The sequence below is a fragment of the Sciurus vulgaris genome, assembly GCF_902686455.1.
Source record: "Sciurus vulgaris genome assembly, chromosome: X".
NCBI classification, from domain to species: Eukaryota; Metazoa; Chordata; class Mammalia; order Rodentia; family Sciuridae; genus Sciurus; species Sciurus vulgaris.
This window is the reverse complement of record NC_136471.1, coordinates 132,541,004-132,558,006: the sequence shown is the minus strand read 5'-3', so window position 1 is coordinate 132,558,006 and position 17,003 is coordinate 132,541,004. Positions and strand designations below refer to the sequence as shown.

The window sequence follows — 17,003 nt, the reverse complement described above, 5'->3', positions numbered from 1 at the left end:
TGTGGCAATTGGGCCTGTTTAATGGGCCCTGTAGAGATCAGGTGGCACTGTCATGGTGGTCTCCCTGACCACCTGGAAGTTAATGGACTCTGGGCATCTCACACGACAGGGCCGTCCAGAGTCCCTGGTGGCAGTTGGTGGGGACTGCATGAGGTGTACGTAGGGCAGGGATCATGCTTGCTGTCAAGCAGTATTCCCACTGCTTGACCTTGAGCCATGGAGCAACTAGGAATGCAGCCTTCCTCCAGGGTGCCATCTTGAATCTGTGTTAAGGCTCTTGTGGATCAAGAATCCCAACTTTGCTGGGTTCTCCATTCCATCTCTCTCACAAGATCTGCACTCTCATTTGAAGCTCTACTGGGGGATGAGAGGCTTCATGTCCACTTGTGTGGTGGTTTATAGGAAGTGGTTGCTCTCAGGCTACTGGACTGAGTTCCTCAGTTCTCTGCTGGTTGTGGATTGGAGACCACCTCTGTTCCAGCTTGGAAGTTATTGACTTTTTCAAAATGGGCTAAGCCAAGAAAGCAGTGGAGAGTAAATTTTCAGGCAAGGTACACAACACACCACCTTTGCCATATTCTGAGAAGAGCAAATAACTAGGTTCACATCCAAGAGGTGGGGATTAAGAAAGTCTCTAGGTTCACATCCAAGGGGTGGGGATCATTAACTCCCGAATACCAGGAGGCATGTTCATGGGAGGACACTTTACAAGTCGGCCCACTACATCAGGGGGTAGACTAGGTAAAGGGAGAACTGCTGAATCCTGCAGCGGTTGGGGAAATCTCCCCGAGGAGGAAGAATTTAAATTCAGGCCTTGTGTAACCAGGAGTTAAAGAGGAACTTGGAGGAGATAGGAGAAGTCAGGCCGAGGAACAGTGGATGCTGAGACAGGACAGATGGACTCTTAACTGGAACTTGGTAGAAGCTCAGTACCTCTGGTTCTTAGGTTTTACTGAAATATAAGTCATAGTTAGCTCATAGATTTTTTTTTTTTCCCTGAAATTCTCAGTCCGTATTTGTGAGAAAGTTTTAACGCAACGTGTTTGTGATTACTTCTCAGGAAACCTGGCAGTTTGTTCGTACGCACCAGGCATTGTTCGTGGTTTTAGTCCCATATGACCCATGTGTATTCCTGGTTTTGCAAATTACTGTGGACCTCTGTGTGATGGATATGCAAATTATTTAAAAGGCATTCTTGAATTTACGGTTGGCATGTATGCTTGACTTTGGGTATTTTGTTCTGAAATACTGCATAGAAAAAAGGCAGCTTTCTTTTTTTCATGTAGGTGATCCCTGCAAATTTTTGACACTTAAAAAATGGTTCCTGGTGTTGATTGTAGCACTGTTCACGGTAGCAGAGTGGAAGGCGACGGAGAGAGATTGGTTGGTAGACTGTGACATAGGCGTGTGCTGGGTCCCTAGGCAACTGTTAAAAATAATAGTGTAGAGCTGGTGTATTTATTGGCACCAAAATGTGTTTACGAGATGGTGCAGTGTGTGTCTGCAGCCCCACGAGACCCGCAGCCCAGGTGGGACTCGGAAGTGCTTCTAAAGTGTCAGTGAACCAGGCTGCCGGGAGGCGTGCGTGTTTTGTCCGTACTGTGTATCCGCTCGTGAATTTGATTTGCTTCTCTGTAGCTGGAAATCGCAGTTACCCAGCATCCAGGGTTATTTAAAGAAGTCTCGTTGAAACTTCCCATGTGTTTTTTGAGAATAGTTTTGCATGTTGTCCCCGGTTTTCTCTTTCTGCAACCCGTGGGAGAAACTTGACACATGTCTCGAGAGTCTTCAGGCTGTGTTTTCTGCGCCTCTGTCTTATTTATTTTTTAAACGACTTGGAACGAGCATCTCATTGTTCATTTCATCCCCCGACTCATTGCTTTTTTTTTTGGTAGCAGGGATTGAACTCGGGTGCTTAACTACTGAGCCACATCACCAGCCCTTTTTATATTTTATTTTGAGACAGGGTCTCTCACTAAATTGCTGAGGCTGGCCTTAAACTCTTGATCCTCTTGCCTCAGCCTCCTGAGCTGCTGGGATTATAGGCTCGTGCCACCACGCCTGGCTTACATTTCTTTTTTTGAGTAACTGTCTAGGAAACTCAGATTAATGGGTCTCTTCCCACTGACCTAAAGTCATATTCCATGGCAAACTCTGGATAGTGCCTTCCTGTATCAGCTGCATGTCAGTTTCCCTCCTTTACCTTCTGTGTGCCCCTATTATCCCTCTTGATTATTTTTGCTGTTTTATATGTGCCCTTGAAAACCACCCTAAGTCATCTGTCCCCTCTCCTTTGCTTTTCTCCTGGGTGGGGAATCCCAGGTCTTTTCAGGCAGTCAGATGGAGGCAGTCACAGGTCACACAGCTTTTGAATTCTGATGTGTGAGCAGCATCTTATTTCCATCTAACCACTTCCTGTGGAAGTGCCTCAGGACAGAGGGCATTTCTAAATTTAGCGAGTACCGTATCCCGGACAGACACCCAGCTGACACTAGGCAACGCGTTCCCGGTCAATCAGGCCTGAACATGAATGTTCTTTAAAATCAGTTGATAGCAGAGGCCTTGTGATTAACAGAGGTCCAGAATCATTGAATTTTACTGGGACTTGAAAACAAGTTAATTCGTGGGCGTGCATGTACCCGGGATGGAGCGGAAGTTCTTCTCTACCTCTTTTATCTGTTCTGGAGCTGTTTCTTGTAGATGCTGTTGAAATCTGGGCCTTGACCATGTCAGTATTGGCTGAGAGGCAGGAAATGAAGAGGAGGTACAGGAAGGAAAAGTTCCTAAATGTCTCCTGCGAAACAAATGTAAAGGATTCGAGCAAAAAAGTGCTGCTCTTTGTTCCCGGATGTGCGAACAGAAAAGTTGGGAATCGTTCCTGCGTCTTTACTAGTGGATCTTTTAAAACTGTAGCTGACAACAGCGATTCCGTATGGCATGGAGTTCAAGGCCAAAGGCAGCGTTCAGGTGTACTCCTATAATGTCTCCTGCATGCACCACGTTCTCAGGTGTCAGGAAGATGTCCAGGTGAGGAAAGGCGTGCCCTGAGGATGCCCGCCCAGGACACTGAAGGTTTCTCTCCCTCCTCTCCTGACTCCAGATCTGTGCTGCAAATTCCCAGACAAAACAACAGAGTCTGCGCCCTTTGCGACCAGGAAAGACTGAGGCCGGGCTCTCTCGCTGTGGTGACGGGCTCTCTAGGGTGTACTGCAACTCTGGGAAGGCTGGCTCGGGCTCCACGCGGGAGCTGGCAGGGACGGGCATGGCTCTGGAGGGAGAGTGGGTCACAGCCCAGCAGTTCCCAGGGCTGGACACGTGGGATCTCTCGGAGGGTGCGGGGCTGGGGAATGTGAACCAGCAGACTTTGCTGATAGCTGGGCAAAGCCCAGGAGGAGGTCTGGACAGGCTCTGGTGTTCAGGAAGCTGATGGAGCCGGTCACAGAGGTATTCTGGAGCCAGCTGTGAAAGCCTGTTGTGATGTAAAACCTGGCCCGCTTCATCCCCCTCCTGTGGTCCTCAGATGGCACTGGGCACCTGGGTCCTCAGCTCCTTCCACTGCCTACAGCGAGTGACATGTGACTCCCGTGCAGTTACGGCCGCCACCTTATCCAAGGGGCATAGGTTTTGCAGCCCCCATCATACGCCTGACCCCAACAACATACTGTGATCGCTCACAGTGTGGCTAGTGTGCCACTTAGCGACTAGTGGGAGGGTAGTCTACACAGTGTGGGTATGCAGGACCAGTGGATGGTTCATGTCCTGGGTAGGGCAGAGCTAGACAGGGCAAGAATTCATCTTGACACTCAGAAACATGCAACTTCAAACTTGGGAATTGTTTAGTTTTGGAATTTCTCACTGAATATTTTCAAACCACAGGAAACCGTAACCTTGACAAGCAAAGCCTCTGATAAAGGGGAGCTGTCATATGTCATTCTTGTTGCAGTAGCTGTTGTGGGTGGGATACGTGACAGGCCCCGTGGTGTCTCCAGTCAGTGTCAAGAACGCCCCCTCCTCAGTGAGTGCGACCCAAGGTGTTTCCACACATGGCCATATATCTCCTGTGGGGGCAAAGTCACCCCAGTTGAGAAATTCTCATCGAAAGCTGGGGGATAGGGCTGCCCTTGGGTACACCCTGGAACCAATTCCCAGTGACCCATTGCTACTACAGTGGTCACCCTCCGTCTCCTCAATTTTACTTTCCATTTGTGCAAAGGAGATTGAAGGTCGGCTTGAAAGGATCCATTTCCAACAGGGTGAAACTCACTGATGCATGATTCAGGTTCAGCCCTTCAGTGAAACACAAGTCCAGTGCGTTTCTGGGCGTGTTGTAATTTGTTTTTTTAAGGTGGTGACGGGGAGTCAGGAGGAAGGAGAGAAGTGGGAAAGTGTTCCCACAGGACCAAGTTGTTGGGAAGGGCCCTGGGGGAGGATGGGAACACCAGGGCCAGAGAAGCCCCTTGTGCTGAGCAGCAGAAGGTTCCCATGCACCATCTTGAACAGGGTGGGGATGGGACACCTTTCCGGTTGGCCTCTGCTTGCAAAGGGAATTTTCTTGGAGCGCAAGAAACCAGTCCTCGGAGATGAAAGTGAATCCCTGCAAAATTCGTACGAACATCAGGTCAACATAGGCTCTTTTGGTGACCTTACCATGGCGGGTGAAGAATGAGTGTGGTTTGTGACTAGAAGCACACGCAGGTATGTGTGTGTGCACGCTCTTGCTTCCATACCCAGTTCTCCAGGTAGCTGGTGATGTTGCATTCTTTCTAGTTTCCGCACCCTAGGTTTTGTGGTATTTATGTTTTTTCTGTTTTTTTTTTTTTTTTGGTGCTGGGGATCAAACCCCCGGCCTTGTGCTTACAAGGCAAGCACTCTACCGACTGAGCTATCTCCCCAGCCCTGTGGTATTGATGTAAGTGAATAATTGAAGATGGTGATTGACAGAGGGAACTTTTTGAGGATATTTGTTTTCCAAAAGGGATTTGCTTGCTGCACTGTTATGAATCAAAGCTGGCATAATTGACCTGCAGGTAAAGTGGGAGTCGGGCGTGGTTTGCAAATGATATTGACTGAAATATGAGCAGTAGGACCATATGGTGTTCAGAAACTTTTATCGTAAATTCAGTGGATAAACCCTGTGCTTGACAATCACGTTTAAAATTATGCTTCATGCTTGCTGCAAACTGTGGAGACAGTGCTTTGGGACGCGAGGAAGAGATTCGTTGGGATTCTTTTCTACCTCGTGATGCACTAGTTCATCTCTAAACAAAAAACTGATTAGTGTCACATGCGGATTATCTTTATAAAGTTTGGCATTATATCTGAGGGAGAGATTCCAATTGCTGTTGATTGACAGTTTACACAATACAAAAGATTGTATTATGCTAATACTTTAATGTATCATCTTTAAACCTGATTCTTTTTCTTTTGCTCCAGATTAGTTTCATGTCACTAAATGAAATTTAATCTGTCACTGTAATTTAAATAAATGCCTAGAAACAAATATTGTGCCGCTGAAGCTTATTATAATTTCCTGTATGCTTGTTTGCTGTGTAGAGGTATTGATTTTGCCACTTCGACAAGCATGAAATATCTGTTACTAAGCCTCATAAGACATAACAGAGGAAATCAAGTTTATATATGTTTAGTGTCTCTTGTTTTCCTTACTTGAATGGTTTATACTTCCACACTGAACTTGTAAAACCTACAAGTAATAAAAACTTACATTTTTCCAGGAACTAATGGGTATTAAATGATGTATCTCGAGAGTGGGGAAAATACCCCTGCATATGTATTTCCTCAAACATACGGTGCTCCTGTGTCTGTTTTGCTTCAGAGTTCACTAAACAGTACCTTAAAGTTCTGATCCTGCTCTGCATTAATTCTTTTTTTAGTTTTTAAAATTCGTTCTAGTTAGTTGTATGTGACAGTAGAAGGCATTGGTGCATTTTGATAGATCAGACATAAATGCAGTGTCCTCTCTCATTTTTCTGACTGTCCACGTTGCAGGATCACGTGGTCATGCAGTCACACGTGCACACGAGGTCACATGTCTGTTCACTCTACTGTCCTTCCTGCCCCACACCCTTCCCTCCCTTCACTCCCCTCTACCTAATCTAAAGCAGCCACACAACTATTACATGCCTTCTGTATATTGGGCATAAGGCATTAATGAAAAGGAATTTCTAGTAACTTAGATGGCACGGGGATTCCTGGACTCCTGGGGGATGTTCAGAACTTCTGTGGTTTGGCTTTTGTTTTTTTGCACTGGGGATTAAACTCAGGGGTGCTTTACCACTGAGCCACATCCTTAGCCTTTTTTATCTTTTATTTTGAGACAGCACCTTGCTAAGTTGCTGAGGCTGGCTTTGAGCTTGCCATTCACCTGCTTTGCTGGGATTATAGATGTGAGCTCCTATGCGCAGCTGTGGTTTGGTTTTGTTCTTTTCTGTCTAGATCATTCGAGCGCCCGAGCAACAGTTTGTTTTCCTTGGATATTTATCAAATGAAGGAAAAGATGCTTGCATGCGTGGAAGATGCCCCAGTCTGCCTTTTTGGTTTGTCCCCTGAAACATTCCATATGCACAAGTGGTATTTCTTAACCCAAACACGTGGAAAGACGTGCAGTCCTCTGCCTGATGCACAGAGAAGTTGCCAGTTTTTCCTCCTTGTTCTTCTTTTCCCTCTAACGTTTCCTTCTAGCAGGATCTATGTGACTGCTTTGCACGGCACTCTGGTGACTCTTCTCAAGGAAAGGAGGCACATGGCATCTCCCTTCCCCTACTTATACTTCGAGGGTATGAAGACACATCTTTCCACACCAAAGAATGTTTCTGCTTTTGGAATGCCCATTCAGGTTCTCGAATTTCTACGGGAAGGAAGCCATTGGGAATTAGATCATGGAACTTCATACTAAGCTTGGGGTTTTGAAGTCATACTCAACTTTTTCTTCTTAATTTAAGCTGAACGTCATCTTAGAATTGGCGCTAAAGGCCTTGTTTTTCCCTGTCTTTTTGTCCCTTTTTGTCACAGTCTTTAAATTGGTACTGTTGTAATAGGGTAGCCAGCAGCCACATGTGACAGTTTCAACTTTATTAAAATTACATTGAATTAAACACGTGCTCCTCACCAGCACTAGCTGCATGCATAGCGTTCACCTGTCATTTCGTTTACTTTGGAGACTGAGGCAGGAGGATTGCGGGACAGCCTGAGCAATGGAGTATGGCCCTGTCTTGAAATAAAAAATAAATGAAAAGGGTCGGAGGTGTAGCTCAGTGGTAGAGCACTTGCCTGTCATGTGCAGGGCCCTGGGTTCAGTCCTCAGTACTGCAGAGAACTAAACAACAGCAATTAAAAAAACACTAACGTTCCCGCAGTAAAGCGAAGCATCATAAGCTATTAAAACTGTAGGGATAAAGGTGGTATCTAAGCACTTTTCTTGGATTAAAAAAAAAAAGTCATATATAGAAGATTTGTGAAATCAGAATGACATCCGATTTCTTAACAGCAACATTGGAAGTTAGAAAACAGAATTGTTTGAAAACTAATTTTTTACTCAGAATTTTCAATTTTCCCTCTACTAATTATTGAGGATGGACAAAGGTATTGGTACACATCCAGTGTGTCAGCCAAATTTGACAATGACACCCACATCTCTGGAAGCCAGTGGACAAGGTAATGGAGTAAACAAGGAAGGGGAAGATGCAGGAGCCTGAAAGTCTCAGATAGAAAACAAAAGGAGGTAGAAGGAATTCTCAAGACTGGTGTGTTTTCAGGGTAGCAGGTATGCAGCAGGCCTAGCATTGACTAACTAGCACAGACTGAAACAGAAGACAAGAAATTTGAAGAGGAAAGTCAGGTTTGTGTGTTTCCGAAGGTGGTGGTACACAGAGTGGAGAGGTGATCTGAGAGTTCTTCCACTGAATGGAAAAAAATGTTGCCAGGTCTTGGAAGAATTTTGTCAAAGGGAACAAACAAAACAAAGGAAATGAAAACAAAGGGAATTAGGAACTCCAGAAAAATGAGAAAGTTGAATAAAAAAAATGAATCTTAATGATGCTATATTGCTTGCTCAGCAGAACCCATTCCATTATCAAAATAATATGTGCAGAGCATAGATTTCACAGAAAAAAGTTATGAAAAATGATGGGGAAAACATGAAGGAGTAAGCATAGGGTTGGTGGTTGGGATTTAAAAAAACAAATCTGCATTTATAGGAGATCAGTAAGTTACATTGAAAATTGGCTTAGTGAAGGAGTGTTGTAAGCAGATGATTTAGAAACATGGAAGTCAATACCAAGGAACACCAACAATAACAAAAGTAGTCCCAGGGTTTGAAAGTGGTTGCTTTTGGAAATGAAATTGTGGATCAGTGGTACTGAAAAGCTGGCAATTTTGAAAAAGGAGCCTTTTGACTCTCCTGGCTTTTACTTTTAAAAGCTGAAGCCATGTATTACTTTGAAAAGAATAAAAATGGTTTGGGTATTGCCTTCTGCAAAATTAGAGAGATTTTAACATGACATAGGGATTCTGAAGCTGTGTGGTATCGACAGTGGAGTCTGTTCTCTTTGTGCACGGGGCCTGCTGTGTGAGTGGGAGGGTGTTTAGCAGCATCCTTGGCCACCCACCCCCCACTAGGTGCTAGTAGCATTCTGCTCCTTGTCCTGACAACTAAAACTGATCTTCAGACATTGCCCAATGCTCCTGGGGGCAAAATCTCTGCTGCTTGAGAACTACCGATTTAAAGGATTCAAGAATCTGTTCTTGAATGAACCATCTCAATGCATAAAAATGCTGTCTGGGATTGGTAAGTCAGGAAGCAGGAGCTTCGTTACACAGAACTCGAACCCCCTAGCCGGAATCCTCTGGCACCCCAGCACCCAGCTGCTCCTGCCAGCCCCTGTCTTGGCATCTGGCTTCAGGCCCAGTTGGTTCAGGGCTCACTAAAATAAGAGGAGGAATCGGAAGGAAATGGCAGCTTCCCTGTCATGCTGAGGGCTCCTGAAAACATGTTTTAGATTTTTCACATTGTTTTCGTGTTGGTACACCTGGAATTCCTCTGGAGTTGAAACGCTGATCATTTTGGCAAGCCTGGTACGGCGCTGCACCCTTCGGGTGTATTCTGGTGCTCGGTCGACTTTCAGACAGATCCACGCCCTCCCTCCCTCCTTCCGCAGTCAGTTCTTCCACAAGTTCTGAGATAAGTTCTTTGTGAGTGTTTTCCCCTGGAAATGGCAAAGGAAGTCAACGGGAAAATGGTCCCTGTGATTTTTTGATGTGGCGGAAACCTCATAAATATTTTAATGCCCTTATTTCACAGCTGAGGACAACTCCAGTCCAGAGTTCCTTATCTTAATTACAAGCCAGAGGGGATGGGCTCGATTCCCCAGCACCACAAAAGGAAGTGGGGGAGGGAGGTCTGTCTCTCTTCTCTCCCTTTCCCACTTTTTCCTTTCTTTTTCAAAATGTCAGCCGTGCAGAGTGAGGCATGGGTGGTTTCCTGGGCAGTGAAGCTCAGGCGAGTGGGCTTGTCTGCACACAGCTAAGTGTCGGGGCATCCTCTGCCAAGAGCACGCCACCCTGGCACCAGCTGGGAGCATACACCAGCAAGAGCAGGAAGTGGGGTTGGGTGTTTCCATGAGGGGCTCCCATGCCTCTGTTCCTGATGGCCCAGACTGGGTGGGGTGAAGGAAGATGCTGGGCCAAGTCCTATAGAAAGGGCTCCCCACTGCTTTTGCCGAGTCCTCGTGCCAAGTTCATTCTCACCACAGGACATTTGCACTGCCCCTGTAAACTGCCCTTGTTTAAAGGCTCCCTTCTCAGAGACAAAGTCCCTGTCCTGCTGCACAGGGTCTGCTCTGCGTCCCAGATTAATGCTCATTATTTCTGTCATCTGAAATCGTCTCTTGCTTTGTTCGTGGCTAACGGTCTCTGTTCCTTTTTCACCAACTTCCACCGCCTTTCCGTTTTCTCAGGGCTCAGCATGTAGTTCCCATTGGTGAAAGTTTTCTGAGTTGCCTTACTTCTTGAAGTACCTGTATTTTCACTGAGTGAGCTTTAGTGCAGCGCCGAAGACGGTGTCGTTTAGTTGTCAAGAGCCGAGTGGGGTTTTCAGTTGCTGAGATTCCCTGGCGATGTCCCGAGCATCATGATAAATTTGAGGCAGTTGGTATGAACTGACTCACTGTATGCTTCAGACAGAGGCTGGGGCTTTCAGTCACCACCTAACGCAGTTGGTACTGGTAAAGCTCACAGTGCTGTACCTCTGCAGTTAGTGTCAGTTACGTGGGGATCTGTGCTGGGGAACGCGGCGTGGCTGTGTTATTGGAGCATCATGGAATGTAAGACGGTCACAGCATCTCACGGGACCCTGTCTCACATGGGGTCCACCCTTGACTGGTGGGAGACGAGGTGCTAAGTCAACGTCTGCCCCCTGAGGGAACCGTGAGACCCTGTCTCAGGATGTGTGTGTTGCAGTTTGGACTAACGTTGGTTCTTATTCATTAACAGGTAATTGAAGATAGAAGAGAGACCTCCAAGTAAGCCCGGGAAGAAGGAGGGCTTGGCCTGCCTTTGCTTCTGAGTAAGTGGAACTGCGAAAGCCATCTTCTGGGAAGGAACGAATAACCTGGCAACCTCTCTGTACTTTCTGTGCTTTAAAGGCAAACATGATCGCATTGGCTTTATGTACTGGAAATGGCCATTTCTCGAGATGCTTTGCACTAGGCGATTTTGCTGGGGGAAGGATGCCCAGGCGCTCTGTCAGCACCTCATCACAACTCCTTTTTTTGTTTGTTTGTTTGTTTTTTTCGGTGCTGGGGATAGAACTCAGGGCCGTAGGCGTGCCAGACAAGCACCCTGCCTCTGAGCTGCATGCATCCCCAGCCCTGCAAACTCTTTTTTAAAAAACATTTAGCTTCTGGAAGTCAGGTTTATATGAAGTTCAGAAAAGAAAAGTGGAGAGGGCCATCAGAATGCGGGTGCCTCTGAGTGACACATGGCTCCCGATCTTTCCCCATGAGCACGGTTTATACAGACAAATTGATAAGGCATTTGGCTTTTATCTGGTGAAGCTCCTTGGTCTTATGTGCCCCTCTCAGTGTGTTTGGAGATGATGGGCAGCCACAAAACTCCATGTGGACAGGCCACAATTTCCACAGAAACCTTGCTTGGGCCACGTCCTGAGCTGGCGTGGCTGGAGTGTGCACCCCTGCAAGGCCCGTTCCCTTGGTCTGGGGTCTGGTTTGTCAGCGAGGTCAGGCCCTGAGTCGTGTAGGATGAGGCCTTTGGGGCTCTGAAGTCCAGACCACCCTTTGCGGGCACTCTGACTGTTGCGGACGCCCGTTCTCTAAACCTGTTACTTCTTTGCCGTTGTGGAAAACGCAGGAATGCATGCGGTGTTTGGCGTTTTGGGAGAAAGCATCCCGGATTCTCTTAGCGTGGGAGCTGCCATGTCTGGTGTCCCTGGGCACACCTACGGGATGCGCTGCCCTTGGTCGTGTCTTTGAAAGAGCACCAGAGTTGCTTCTCAGAGCCTCCTGCGGGGAAGAAAGAAGAGAAAATCATGACAGAAATCCACATACCTACAGTCTCCAGCTCCAAAGTGGCGTGGGCCAGCAACCTTTCGACGTCACGGTGTGAGAGTACACTGTGGACCTTGCCACCCTCACTGCGAGCAGTATGCAGCCCAAGGAGCCCTGGGTCACGGGATCAGCGGTTGGCCTTCTGCGGCCCTCTGTGCCAGGCTGCGGTGCTGATAAAGCGGGTGAATTCAGTGCGTGACCGGCTTAGTGTATGCAGTGCCCTGGGAGGCTCAGTGAGGTGGAATCTGCTTTATTCCGTGTGCATCGGCCTGTCCTGGGTATCTTACGTGATGGCTCACACGTGTGCGAGTGGCCTTCTGTGTCTGCCGTCTTCCACGTAGCGTCTTGGTATCGCGTGTCCGTGCTTCGTCCTGCGAACAGCCCAGCGCTGTGTGCCTAGATCCCATTTCCTTTACTCATTCATGCATCAGGCAGGGGTATTTTTACAGCCTTCTCTGATTTCTTGCCCCATGGTGCTGGGGGTTGAGCCTCAGACACTACCTCTGAGCTCTGCGAGCTTTTTTTGCGGGGAGGTGGTACTAGGAATTGAACCCAGGGGCGATGAACCACTGAGCCACATCCCCAGCCCCTTTTATTTCTTATTTTGAGACTGGGCCTCATGAAGTGGCTTAGGGCCTGCCTAAGTTGCTGAGGCTGGGCTTGGACTTGCAATCTTCCCATCTCAGTCTCCCTTAAGTTTTACCTTTTTAAGTTTTTATTTTGAGACTGGGTCTGCCTGTGTTGTCCAAGCTGGCCTTGAACTTGGGTCCCCTCGCCTCAGCCTGACTAGCTGGGATTGCAGGTGTGTGCCACCCGCCGACTTGAAGACTTCCGCTTTGAAACCATGGTAGACTTGCAAGAAATGGGAGAGCACGGTGAGTTCCAGCATCCCTCCAGTGCTTCCCTGCAGTGACCGCATCTGTTAACAGCTCAGTGCTGGGTTTTCCCGGGTAGGAAGCTGGCATCGGCTCTCGGTGTGGACACACGCCGGGTCTGGTGTCGTGAGCTCTGCACGTATAGTTGTATGAAATGGGATCCCAAGTGTCGAGGTGTGCGGTCACCACCATGGTCCCAGCACGGGACTCTTCCGTGCCCTGCCTCTGCCTCTCTGCAGCCACAGTGGCCTCTGTCTCTGTAGCTTCTTCATTTCACGTGGCATCTGAACGGAGTCCTGCAGTGTGCAGCTTTTGGAGACTGACTGTGTGCAGCCTGAAGCCCGGGGATCCTCCCTGCTTCCTGCCTTTGCAGAGCTCATTCTTCCCCAGTGCAGAGTGAAGTCCTGGGGTGTGGACGAGCCACCTCTTCTCATCGCCTCGCTTGCTGAAGGGTTTCCCAGCTCCGGCTGTTCAGGTCATCCCTTGAGCCTTCTTTCTCCTTAGATGGAGAGAGGGCAGTCACATTAAGGAGGAGCTTAGAGACACCTGCATCCTGGGGCACTGCAAGCCACCAGGTCTTCATGATGCCACGCGATGGGAGTCAAGCCCAGGGATCTGTCGGTAGCTGTCACTTTCCTAGCTGCGACAGCCACCTGGCTGTGCTCTCACTAGGGGCCAGCTGTCCTCCATGCTGTGTCCAGGAACTGCTGGTAGAGGACCCAGTTTTTCCACTGGTGGTTCAGGTGCTGAGGAAGCAGTGGAAGCTTGAGGTTCCTCTGTTGTGATAGACGGTGGAGGTGGACTTGGAGGGGATCCTCCAGCAGAAACCAGAGCAGCTTGGAGACACCAGCTGTTGGTTCACAGCTGCTTTGTTCAGCTTCGCCCTCTGGAACTTCTGGGAAGTTGGTGAAATGCCTGTACAAGGGGGTGGTGGAGCCCCACCTCAAGCGAGTCTGGCCCACTGAACGTGGGCGTGCGGTGGGGACGCTGCGTGCCTGTGTGCTCTGTTTCCCTCCCCTTTCCCTGTGAACGCCTGCATGTGACGGGAAGAGTTCACCAGGGTCTCTTGAGAACCCACATAGAAGATGTGTTGCTTTGGGCTGTGTTTGTGTGGCATCGTGCATGTGTGTTGCTGTGATGAGTACCTCACAATAACCAGTTAAGACGCAGGATTTACTTCGGCCTACGGTTTCAGAAGTTTCAGTCCATGGTTCACTGACTCCATTGCTTCAGGCCTGAGGTGAGGCAGAACATCATGGCGGAAGGGAGAGACAGACAGAGGAAGGCTGCTCAGCTCATGGCAGCCAGGAAGTGGCGAGAGGGAGGGAGGAACGAGGTAGTCCCCGAGGGTACATCCCCAAGTATCCACTCCTTTTAACTAGGACCCACCTCCCACAGTCCCACCATGTCCCAGTGACGTGATGCCGTCAAGTTTTGATTAATCCACTCATGAGACCAGAGCCCCTCTGATCCACGCACGTCCCAGACGCTTCTGCTCTGAGCAATGCCAAACTGGGGACCGAGCCTTCCACGCTTGAGCCCCTGGGAGACATTCCAGATGCAAACTGGAACCCTGCGAGCAGTAACCAGTGGGTGGGCGGTTCTCACCAGCTCCTTTCTATTCGTAACATCCACGGAGGCCCAGACGATTGCCTTGTCTTTACCAGGGCCTTACTAGAGAAGTGTTTCCCTGGAGCCCCGAGAGCTGGAAATCGTGGGGAAGACAGCACAGGGTCTCCTGTGGATCCCCTAGTCACCCATCCTGGGCAGCAGGTTTGCATACCAGGTTGGGAAGGGGTTATTTAGCAAGTGCAGGGGCCCCTGTCCCTGGGATGGGATTGTCGCCTATAAAGCTTCCCAGGCATCCTTTGGATTTGAAGGTGGGAATTCCACGATAAGCCAGTGAACAATGGCCCTCTGTGGTCCCCCAGCTCTTTGACAAAGACCTTGCTTCTTTCCTGTCCATCCAAGCTGTGGTTCAGATGCACTCAGTATTCTTCTTCTTCAAACACCATTGGTTGCAGGTGGGTTGCCTTCCCTGGAGACCCACTTTCTCCAAAAAAGCCTTCACTTCCCTTTCAAACTCAGGAGACCAGGTAGGTGGGGTGTGCCCGCTTCCCAGTGGATTTCTTCATGCTAGAATTTGCATCGACTGGACGTGAATAAGCTCGTGGTCGGGATGGAATTCTCGAAAAGGGCCCTGGGTTCTGATCGTACGCTGGCCTTGAAGGGGCCAGAACGTGACCATGGACGCTTCCGTGCCTGACCCTTGCCACTAGTTCTGGCTCTTATCCCAAACCCAGGGATGTTGTTTTCTTTGTGTTTCAGTTTTCTCTAAACATGAATGGTTCCCACTAGCTCTTTCTTTTTTTGGTGGTGGTGGGTGGGGGTGTACTGGGAATTTAACCCAGAGGCACTTTACCACTGAGCTACATCCCCAGCCCTTTTATGTATTTGTCTATTTTTATTTTTTATTTTGAGACAGGGTCTCCCCAAGTTACTTAGAGCTTTGCTATGTTGCCGAGGCTGGCCTCCAACTTGTGATCCTCCTGCCTCAGCTTCCCGAGCTGCCAGGATTACAGGCGTAGCTCTTTTTAAGCACAGGATGGTGGTTCTCAACGGGGGAGATTTCTTTCCCTTAGGGAGCGTTCAGAGATATTTTTGACGTCAGAGCTGGGGTGTGACACTGGAGTGTTTGACCCTGGCGTGGAGAGGGTGGAGGCCAGGGATGCTCTCCAACATCCTATACTCACCAAACTGTCCCCACCACAGACTTGATAGCCACAGTGGCAGTAGTGTTGAGGTTGGCTGGTTTAGGGCACGGTATAGGCAAACCCTGTCTTCTTCTACCTGGTAGTTTAGCAAAGCATCCTGGTAGGAAATTAGACAATTTCAGTCCCCCTAAAGTGACCCTTAGGTTCAGTAAAACTATAAATTTGGAAAACAATAAGGATATTGTATTAGTCTGCTCAGACTGGTAATAAAGTGCCACGGGGCTGGGTGGTTTAAACGGTAGAAATTAATTTTCTCCTATTTCTGTAGGCAAGAAGTCTAAAAGTTCCAGAAAATTCCATTTCTGGCCAGCCCTTTCTTCCTGGCTTGCTGTGTCCTCACGTGGCCTTCGCTTTGTGCCTGTGTGTGGAGGGGTGGGTCGCGGCAGGGGAATTGAAACTCTTGGTATAAGACCACCAGCCTCAGCAGATCGGGCACCACTGTTGTGACCTCATCTGACCTTTACTACTTCTCTGAGTTTCCTGTGTCCAAATTCAGTCAGCGGGGCTTAGGGCTTTAACACGTGAATTTTGAGGGGAAATAACTGATTCCGTAAGAGATACAGCCCTGGTTTTGTATATCTAAATTGTTTTTCTTTGTACTAAAAAATATTGTGGTTCTGTGGTAAAGCATACCTGAGTTCAATTTCTAGTACCAAGAAAAGGAAAAACAAACAAAAAGGTCTGCCCGAAGTTCCCAAACCTCCTTCACCAACCTTACGGTCCTTCTCTAATCAGTTGGAGATATTTTCCAGGCACTGGCCACCGCGTACCTTACCCTCTCTCCTAACCCGATTTGCCCTGTCCTGTGGGCTGTTGGCTGAAGTTTATTCACAGAAAGTCGTAGGTTTGTGCTCTTTCATTAGTAAAATTAAAACAACTGCTGATTGAGGCTTCAAAAAATAAAAAGGGTGGGATTTTTGTTTCATGTAAACTGTAAATTGAATCCCGGGTCTCATGCATGATAGGAAAGTGCTCTTACCACTGAGCTATGGTCCCAGAACTTAGGATTGATCGATCATTCATTCATTCATTCATTCATTCATTCATTCATTCATTCATTCGAACCCAGGGACACTTAACCTCTGAGCCATATCCCCAGCTCTTTATTATTTTTTATTTAGAGACAGGGTCTTGCTCAGTTGCTTACAGCCTCACTGAGTTGTTGAGGCTGGCTTTGAACTCATGATCCTCCTGCCTCAGCCTACTGAGTAGCGGGAATTACAGGCATGTACCATTGAGCCAATCTAAGATGTTTTTGTTAATATGATCATATATAAAGCCATCAACATAATTTAACTCCACTATGTTTATAGTCTGTGCAAAAGCAAAATAATCTGCATAATTTGATCTTTTTCAACCTCAGTATTAGTTCTGAATGTAATGACTTTGAATAACTACGGAATCCTCCTAATATCCCACCGTAACACATCCGCACGCAGTGTGAACGATTTTTTAATGGAACTCCCAATGTGAAAATAGTTTCCTGAGAAGAGATTGTAACTGAAAGATTGTAGCCTTTATTTGAATCAATATGCAAGGAATGATTATTTTGTATTGTTAGAAAATACACCTAGCATAACATTTACCATCTACCTAGTTTCAAAGGTACAGTTCATTAAGTTCATTATTATAAACACAATTCTGTAACCAGTACCACCATCCATCTGCAGAACTTGTCTTTCTTTCTTTTGCCATGCTGGGGATTGAACCCAGGCCTCATTTTTTTTTGATCCTGGGGATTGAACCCAGGGGCACTTAACGACTGAGCCATAACC

At 47.7% G+C, this 17,003-nt stretch overlaps 1 protein-coding gene across 4 annotated transcripts in view; it reads left to right on the top strand.

The window, feature by feature from the left end:
- Positions 1 to 17,003, top strand: part of TBL1X (transducin beta like 1 X-linked) — a 187,039-nt gene that overhangs the window by 63,123 nt on the left and 106,913 nt on the right. For all 4 annotated transcript variants that reach the window (XM_079123190.1, XM_079123187.1, XM_079123189.1 and 1 more), the window contains exon 2: positions 10,507 to 10,579. The gene's annotated coding sequence lies outside the window, so the exon portion shown is untranslated. The remainder of the gene's footprint in view (positions 1 to 10,506; positions 10,580 to 17,003) is intronic.